The sequence below is a fragment of the Lathyrus oleraceus genome, chromosome 5, assembly GCF_024323335.1.
Source record: "Lathyrus oleraceus cultivar Zhongwan6 chromosome 5, CAAS_Psat_ZW6_1.0, whole genome shotgun sequence".
Taxonomy (NCBI): domain Eukaryota; kingdom Viridiplantae; phylum Streptophyta; class Magnoliopsida; order Fabales; family Fabaceae; genus Lathyrus; species Lathyrus oleraceus.
In genome coordinates, this window is record NC_066583.1 from 476,361,745 (window position 1) to 476,370,887 (window position 9,143).

Sequence of the window (9,143 nt, forward strand, 5' to 3'; positions counted from 1 at the left end):
AGCAATCAACACGAAATGGCCAAACTTGTTGCAAATGTAACACTTAACCTTTCTCTTGTCAAACTTCTCCCTTCCCTTCTAAACATTATGATGTTTCTTATGAAAATTGGAGAGTTATGACTTCTAAACACCACCATCATACTTCTTCTTGTTCTCTAACCATGCTTGCTTCTGGTTCTTCTTGCCAGAAGAAGCTTTGTGAGTTTGAGCTTTCAGAGCCTATTCTAACTCTTGTTTAGAGTTTTTTTTAGTCAGACGTAACTCTTGTGCCTCTAAACAAATCTAAAGATCTTCAATTCTCATGGTGCTGGTATCTTTAGAGTGTTATATGGCTACAAATATGTAATCAAACTGAGGAGTAAGTGATCTCAGTATCTTTTCAATGATTACTTGTTCAGAAAGTGTTTCTCCACAAGACTTCATCTCATTAGTGACCACAATCACTTTGGAGATGTAATCATGTACCTTCTCATTGTTCTTCATGTTGAGATTCTCATATTTCTTACATAGAGAATGAAGCTTAACCTTCTTCACTGATGTGTCACTACCATATCATCATACCACTGTATCCCACACTGCCTTCGCCATCGTCAAATCATCAATTTTCTAAAACACCTTTGTATCCACACACTGATGGATATATAACAACTCCTTTTGGTCATTCTTCCTCGTTTCTCATTGCGCATTCTTCTATACTTATGTTGTATTTTCTACAACCGACATGTAACCGTCATTGACGAGATCAAGAACATCTTGAGCTCCAAACAACACACGCATCTGAATCGACCACCAATTCTAGTTCTTTCCGTCGAATATTGGAATCTTAGTGTCCAAGCTACCGTTTCTGTCGTTCATCTCAGTTCTTGTGCAAATCCAATCACCCGGTTCTCACAAAAACTCATGTTTCCTAAATGACGAGAATTAAGATCTATGATTCTCTCTGATTCCAAACTTCAATTCAACGCGAATTTCAAAATTAAAATCAATCACACACCTCACTACACCCGTGTTTCCCTGTGAATTGAAATAGAGCTCTAGATACCAATTGTTAGAGTTCAACAATGAAACACCATTAATAATGTACAAGAAGATGAAGAAGATGAAGATGAAAGGATAGTTACAGAGAGAGAGAGAGAGAGAGAGAGAGAGAGAGAGAGAGAGAGAGAGAGAGAGAGAGAGAGAGAGAGACAGATGGATGGATGGATATATATATATATATATATATATATATATATATATATATATATATATATATATATATATACATATATATATATATACACACACAGAGAGAGAGAGAGAGAGAGAGAGAGAGAGAGAGAGAGAGAGAGAGAGAGATTTTTACTAACTTTCTTCAATTTCTCAAATCCAAGATTCTGTTACAAATGCTATTAACATTTAGTTTTATACATTAACCAAATTAAACTGAAATCAAATGTAAACTCAAATGTAAATGAAATGGTAATGAACCATTTAAATCTGAGTTATATCACAACAATACTGAGACCATGACTATTCTCTAGCGGTCTCAAAGTATTTTTATTTAAGGTATCCATAGAGACTAGCAATATATTTTATCCATTCAGTAATTTATATAATTCAAAGTATGGTTTTCTTTGCACACGAAATCAAATTAAAAATACGTTAAAATCATATATAGGAAAATGTGTTGGAATTATATTCATTAGTTTCTCATCTAATGCATTCTCTTAGTCCATTGTATAATATCTAGTTTTCAAGTATAACTTCACCTATCACTTTGTGTATGCTTTGTTCTCGACAAATAAATTAAATTCTATGGAACCTATAAACTTTTGGGAAAAGTAGAGAATGTGGGTGGGAAGAAGAGAATACCAAGTTCAACTAACAATGATTATAACCATAGAAGTTCTGAGGTTATGTATGCTAAGGCTCAATATTCAGTCTCTATATTAGACCTAATCACAAGTGGTTTCTCTTCAGAGCTCCATGAAACAAGGTTAAGTCCAAAATACATGCATGCACCAAAGTTGATATTCAATCACCTGGGTCACAAGCCCAATCAGAATCACTATATGCTCTAATAGAACACTTGTGTTGGGGGAGATGTAGATGAAAGAAGACCATGAGCGAGAGTTCCACTAAGATACCTTAGAATCCTTTTTACCACAAACCAATGTGAATCCAAGGGAAATGACATATAATGGCATGCCTTAGTCACACTAAATGCTATATCTGATCTAGTTAAAGTGACATTAAAGTGGTCAATTTTGATTACTCATGTTTTCTTGAGCTAGCAAGTCCTTGATGTATTTGGATTGAGTGCGTAGAATAAAGCCATTGTCCTAAGTTTTAGCTTCTATCCCCAAGAAGTGTGCAGACCTACGTAACTTTTTCCGAGCAAATGTGGCATGAAGAGAATTGATGAGCTTGAGAACCAAATTTGATGAGGAACCAATGATGGGTATGTTATTAACATACACTAGTGACACATGTTTATTCCTGGGTGAAAGTAGACAAACCTTGAATGATCACACTGCCTTTGAGAGAATATAATATTAATAATGACTTATGTGAGTTTATCATACCGTTGCTAAGCGTCTGCGTCAGTATATGTTGAATCATACCACTTGGTTGATATCCAAAATGGATCCAATCAAGTATATATTTGAGAAGCCTGCTTTAACTAGGAGAATTTCCCGTTGGTAGATGTTATTATTAGAGTATGATATCGAATACCGATCTCAGAAAGCGATCAAAGTTAGTATCTTGGCTGACCATTTGGCTCACCAACCAATTGAAGATTACCAGTCAGTACAGTATGACTTTCCTGATGAAGAGATTTTGTACTTGAAAATGAAAGATTGTGATGAACCATTGCTTGAAGAAGGGCCAGAACCTGGTTCCCGTTGGGGCATGATATTTGATGGAGTTGTTAATCAATATGGACATGGAATTGGGGCAATGATTATTACTCCTCAAGGCACACATCTACCATTTACAGCTAGATTGACTTTCAAGTGTACAAATAACATGGCAGAATATGAAGCTTGCATTATGGGGCTTGAAGAGGCCATGAATATCAGAAACAAATATTTGGGTGTCTTCGGTGATTCGGCTTTGGTTGTGAATCAGATCAAAGGGGAATGGGAGACGAATCAACCCGGTTTAATACCATATAGAGATTATGTGAGGAGGATTTCAACTTTCTTTATAAAGGTTGAATTTCATCATATCCCTCGAGATGAAAATCGGATGGCAGATGCTCTTGCAACGTTGGCATCAATGATTGTAGTGAAGTATTGGAATGAAGTTCCCAATTTATCTGTGATGCGTCTTGATAGGCCAACTCATGTGTTTGCTGTTGAAGAAATTAAAGACGAGAAGCCATGGTATTATGACATCAAATGTTTCCTCCAAAGTCAGATTTACCCGCCTGGGGCATCTTTGAAAGATAAGAAGACTTTGAGAAGATTAGCCAGCAATTTCTACTTGAATGGTGATGTATTGTACAAGAGAAACTTCGACATGGTTTTACTCATATGCGTGGATAGACACGAAGCAGACTTGTTGATGACCGAAGTGCATGAAGTTTCCTTTGGTACTCATTCCAATGGACATGCAATGGCGAAGAAGATGTTGCGAGCAGGTTACTATTGGTTGACAATGGAATCTAACTGTTGCAAATTTGTGAAGAAATGCCACAAGTGTCAAATTTATGCTGATAAGATTCATGTTCCTCCGAAACTTTTGAATGTTATCTCTTTCCCATGGACCTTCTCCATGTGGGGAATTGATATGATTGAGCCCAAAGCTTTGAATGGACATCGTTTCATTTTGGAAGCAATTGACTACTTCACAAAGTGGGTTGAAGCGGCATCGTATGCAAACGTAACCAAGCAAGTTGTTGTAAGGTTTATCAAGAATCAGGTTATATGCCGTTATGGTGTGCCAAGTAAGATCATTACTGATAATGGGTCGAACTTGAATAATAATAATATGGTGGAAGCTCTTTGCAAAGACTTCAAGATTGCACATCATAATTCGTCTCCCTACAGACCCAAGAGGAATGGGGTTGTTGAAGCTGCGAACAAGAACATCAAGAAGATTATCCAGAAGATGGTTGTCACGTATAAGGATTGGTATGAGATGCTCCCTTTTGCTTTGCATGGATATCGTACATCCGCCCGCACTTCAACAAGGGCAACCCCTTTCTCTCTTGTTTATGGTATGGAAGCAGTGCTCCCCGTAGAGGTTGAGATTCCTTCGTTGCGTGTGCTCATGGAAGCCAAGTTGACTGAAGCTGAGTGGTGTCAGACCGGGTTTGATCAGTTGAATTTGATAAAAGAGAAGAGATTGACTGCCATGTGTCATGGTTAGTTATATCAGCAGAGAATGAAGAAAGCTTTTGATAAGAAGGTCAAACCTCGTGTGTTCAGAGAAGGTGACCTTGTGCTCAAGAAGATTTTGTCGTTCAAGCTAGATTCCAGAGGAAAATGGACTCCCAATTATGAAGGCTCATATGTTGTCAAGAGAGCCTTTTTGAGGTGGTGCATTGATTCTTACAACTATGGATGGTGAATAGTTCACTCGTCCTGTGAACCCAAATGCAGTCAAGAAATACTTCGCCTAAAAAAGAAAAGAACAGCTCGCTAAGTTGAAAACCCGAAAGGGCGACTTAGGCAAAAATGAGCGTTTCGGTGGATTGAAAACCCGAAAGGGCGATCCAGGCAAAAGTTAGAGACATAAAAACAGAAAAGAATTTCCCGATAAGTTGAGTACCCCGCCTTGGGGCAACTTATGCAAAAATTAGGGATTATGGCAAGTAATTGCATTCTGCTGATCTTCAGTGATTTTGAAGACTTGTTTGAGCACAAGGGTTGACCTTAGTTCATCTCCAGCAACGGTCAAAAGCACAGTGAATATCAAGAATTGGTAGAAGGATTAAGGATCATTTGTATTCAATGTACCCCTTTTCCATGTAAATTACCATTTTCAACTTTGTAAAATCTATGGAGTCTTGTCATTTACAGACTACCATCCTATTAAATAAAGTTGAGCTTTTATCCAATTATTTCTACTCTTATTTACTTCAGCCAATAGTTTTAAATTTTATTATGATCATTTTGAAATTGAATTTCTAAATCAAAATCAAGTTTTCTTTTGAAAATATAAAAGCAAGAACTTTTCCAAAGCAAGTAACAGTAATATCAACAGCATTGCAGTAAAAAGAAAGTCCTTAATTGCGAAGCATCTGAGGTTCCCCAAGCAGTTAACTCTTCGGGTATCCTTAGACGTTTGTGTTGATTTGGTTCCTTGGCGGAGTGTTTGATCCCTAGTGGAGTTTCTTTATTTATCCCCAACTGAGTTGGTTGCGACGTGTCCTTGTCCCCAACAGAGTTTCGGCCTTCCCAACGGAGTTCATTTTTCCTCAACAGATAGATCGTCATCCGAGATGTTTGATCTTTCCCCAGTAGATCGCTTTGGCGTCCCCGCCAATCATCTTATCTTTGCTTCCAGTCAAAGTTTCCTCCTGGTTCCTGAGCAGCTTTTGACTCCTTCCCCAGTAGGGTTGTGTCCCATTTTTATGGTGTTGATTTGAAATTCCCTATAGATTTGGATGTTTTATCCTCAGCAGATCTCTTTCCCCATCCAGGGTTGAGTCTTTGGGATGTTGATCTCTCTGTTCTCCAGCAGTTTGTCTCCATGATTTGTGGATTGGTCGAGGATCGTACCGGTGGTTCAATTTCTTTGCGACACCTCTGTATCCTTCGTGATTGTTTTGTCAGCATAATCACCATATATACATATACATATACATATACAAGTTCATGTTTTGCATATCCTGCATCTTCATATTTGATTTGTTTGAGATTTTCATTCTCTGTTATGGTGGTACTTTATCCCCATACCAAATCTGGTGTCTGTCCTCCTTCAATTGTAGAGTGTCGGCCCCTAAGCAGAAAAGACTTTAACCTTTCTCTGTTTCCCCACTGAGTTTGTTTCCTTGTGGATGGTTGTTATTTCAGTTTTCTCTCCAGCAAATTTTTTGGATGGAATTACTCCCCCTGAGTTATGTCCTCATTGGGTTGAGTCGTGATTGATTGGTTCTTTCTAGCTTTTACCTAGAAAGATGTTTTGGTCCCCTAAGAATTTATTACCCAGTAACTGGTAATATTCTTCTTGGTTGGTAGTTTGCTACTTCTTGCCTAATACCCGGCAAAAGTACCCTTTTTCTCCTCAGCAGATATCCCTAGTGGATATATTCCTCGAAAAGTATATCCTTGATATGTTCATCCTAACCGGTGACAAATATCTTTTCTTTCCCCGCAGGAGTCTATCCTTGATATGTTCACTTTAACCAGTGACAAATATTATCTTCTTTGGTATTCTACTCAGTAAAAAGGTAGTTGTAATTCCTATTGTGGTTCCTCAGAGAGTTAATCCTTGATATGTTCATCTTGACCGATGACGGGTTTTCTTCTCCCCGTGGTCTTCTACCCAGTAACCGGTAGTTGTAAATCCTATTGTTCCCCTTGACCAAAGTTTATCCTTGGTATGTTCACTTTAATCAGTGACGGATTTTCTCTTCTTTGGTATTCTATCCAGTAACTGATAGATGTAATCCCTGTTTTATATCCTCATCAGAGTCTATCCTTGATATGTTTATCTTAATCGATGACGGATTTTCTCTTCTTTGGTATTCTATCCAGTAACCGATAGATGTAATCCCTACTTTTATTCCCCATTTCAGAGTCTATCCTTGATATGTTCACTTTAACCGGTGACAAATTTTCTCTTTGGTTGGTCTTCTACCCAATAACCGGTAGTTGTAAATCCTACTTTGTCCCCTCGCAGAGTTTAATCCTTGATATGTTCATCTTAGCCGGTGATGGATTTTTCTCTCCGACGGTTTTCTATCTAGTTTTCGATAGATGTAATTCCCCTGTTGTTGTTCAGTTGGTATATCCTTGATATGTTCATCCTAACCAATGACGGGTATCCTCCCTGACATCCCCAAGCAAGTCTATCCTTGATATATTCATCTTAACCGGTGACGGATTTTCTTCCCTGTCGAGTTTATCCTTGATATGTTCATCCAAACCGATGACGGATACTCTCACCCTTGGTTTTCTGCCCAGTAACTGGTAGTTGTAAATCCTATTTTTTCTGCAGTTTTCCCCAGCAAGGCTATTCTTACCCAGTAACCGATAATAAATATTCCCTCCTGGCGATCCCAGGGAGTCATCCTTGATATGTTCATCCTAACCGATGACGGATGTTTTCCCTGTCAGATCTTTATTATCTCCTTACCCAGTAACATGTGGTAGATAATAGATTTCTGCTCCTCCTGTGTTGAATTTTTTTCTCCCCAGTTGAGTTGAGTGCGTTTTCCTTAGTGAAATCGTGTTTCTCCCCTGCACGAGTCGAATATTTTAGTGTTATCTTGACTTATTCATATCCCCTGCAGATGTTGTTTCCCCGACTGAGTCTTTCCAGTTTGTGGAATCCCTCGAGTACCCCCAGTAGTTTTAAGTCGTAGCTTGGCCTACACATAACTCCTTTTTATCCCCCCAGAGTCTCTGTCTCCCCAGCGAGTTTTTCTTATGGAATGCATTATGCTCCTGCGGACTTTCGGTCTCTCTGATTTCTTTTTCCTTTGTGGCAATATTTCCCCACCTAGCATTACCTTTTGCATTCATATCATATACATCATGAGGTCTCTTAGGGACCAAAATTTGTTTCTATATGTTGTTATTTAAGCCCATTCTACTGAGTCGAGCAAAAGATTTTAGCCTTCACCTCCTCAGTTAGAATGTCCTTAACTAGGGGCAGCTGTAAGACCCCAATTTTGACCCTAAGATCCCTCATGCAATTTCATCATAAGCATTAACATTGGGATCGTACCTTGGTATCCTCCTTACCCCTCTTCATTGGGTTTGTTTTAGGAGATATCACCAAGCACTTTATGATTATATCATACTTGTATATTATCATTTCACTAACAAAAATACCAAAAATATGTCTTTGTATCTATCTAACTCTTTTGTAGGTAGGGCATGATCTCATTGATTCATTGATCACATCTAGGGTTTGAGACCCTCATGAACTGAGAGCACAACCAAGAATTGATTCAAGAATGGTTATGAACATCATATATGAGTCCCAATTGTTTCTACATGTTATATTGATCAAGTTTTCTTCAAGAGTTTGAAGGTGATTGGCCTTGGAAACCCTAGTTTGACTAGGTATCTTGGGTAACTTCTCCAACAAGCTATCTCACCAATTGATCAAATTTCTCAAGGTACACTTCAAATTTCATCATATTATGCATATATGATCTACCATGATCCAATAAAGTCAAGAGAATTGGAAGTAGCAAGTTGGTTGATGGTGGTTGGCCAGATGGATTCATCTCATCAAAACTGGGTCTCCCTAGACCCTATCTCCTACAATTTTCACCATATAAAAATGATTCCAAGATAAAACATACTCTAAATGACATTATAAACAACTTTCATGTTGAGACCTAGAGCTAGTTTTGCTTGGAAAATCATTTTCTATGTTGAAACATTATAGGTCATTTTGTCTAAACCCTAATTTGAAAGTCAACTTCCCAAGGCCATAACTTGCTCAATTTTTATGAGATGAAAGATTTACAAGTTACACAATCAAACTCAATGTGTCTACTTCAACTTTGATGTTTGGAGTGGGAGCTAATTCAACTTATTTGAACATGTGATTTGACGCTACATTATAGGTCACTTTTGACCTATACCATTGATCAAGTGATTTTTCCAAACTTCAAAAATACATAACTATATCATTTCAAATCCAAATGGAATTAACTTGGTGACCATTTTGAAGGTCTTTGAGATATCTACAACTTTGATGAAGACACTTTTCTTAGTTGAAACTCCCATAAAAAGTTAAGCAAGGTGGAATATTGAGACATATGGCTTGACACTTAGAAAAAATTTGATATGTCAAAATTTTCCAAACTTCCACCTCAAATATATCCAAGTTCCAAGCTCCAAATGAAAAAGTGTTCAACATTAAACTTGTTCCTCTTGATCTCACCTTTCCAAAGAACTCAAATTAATTCATTTTGGATGAGAAATGCATAGGTTGCGCATGGCTTAAACAGGCTGATAGCATTTGGC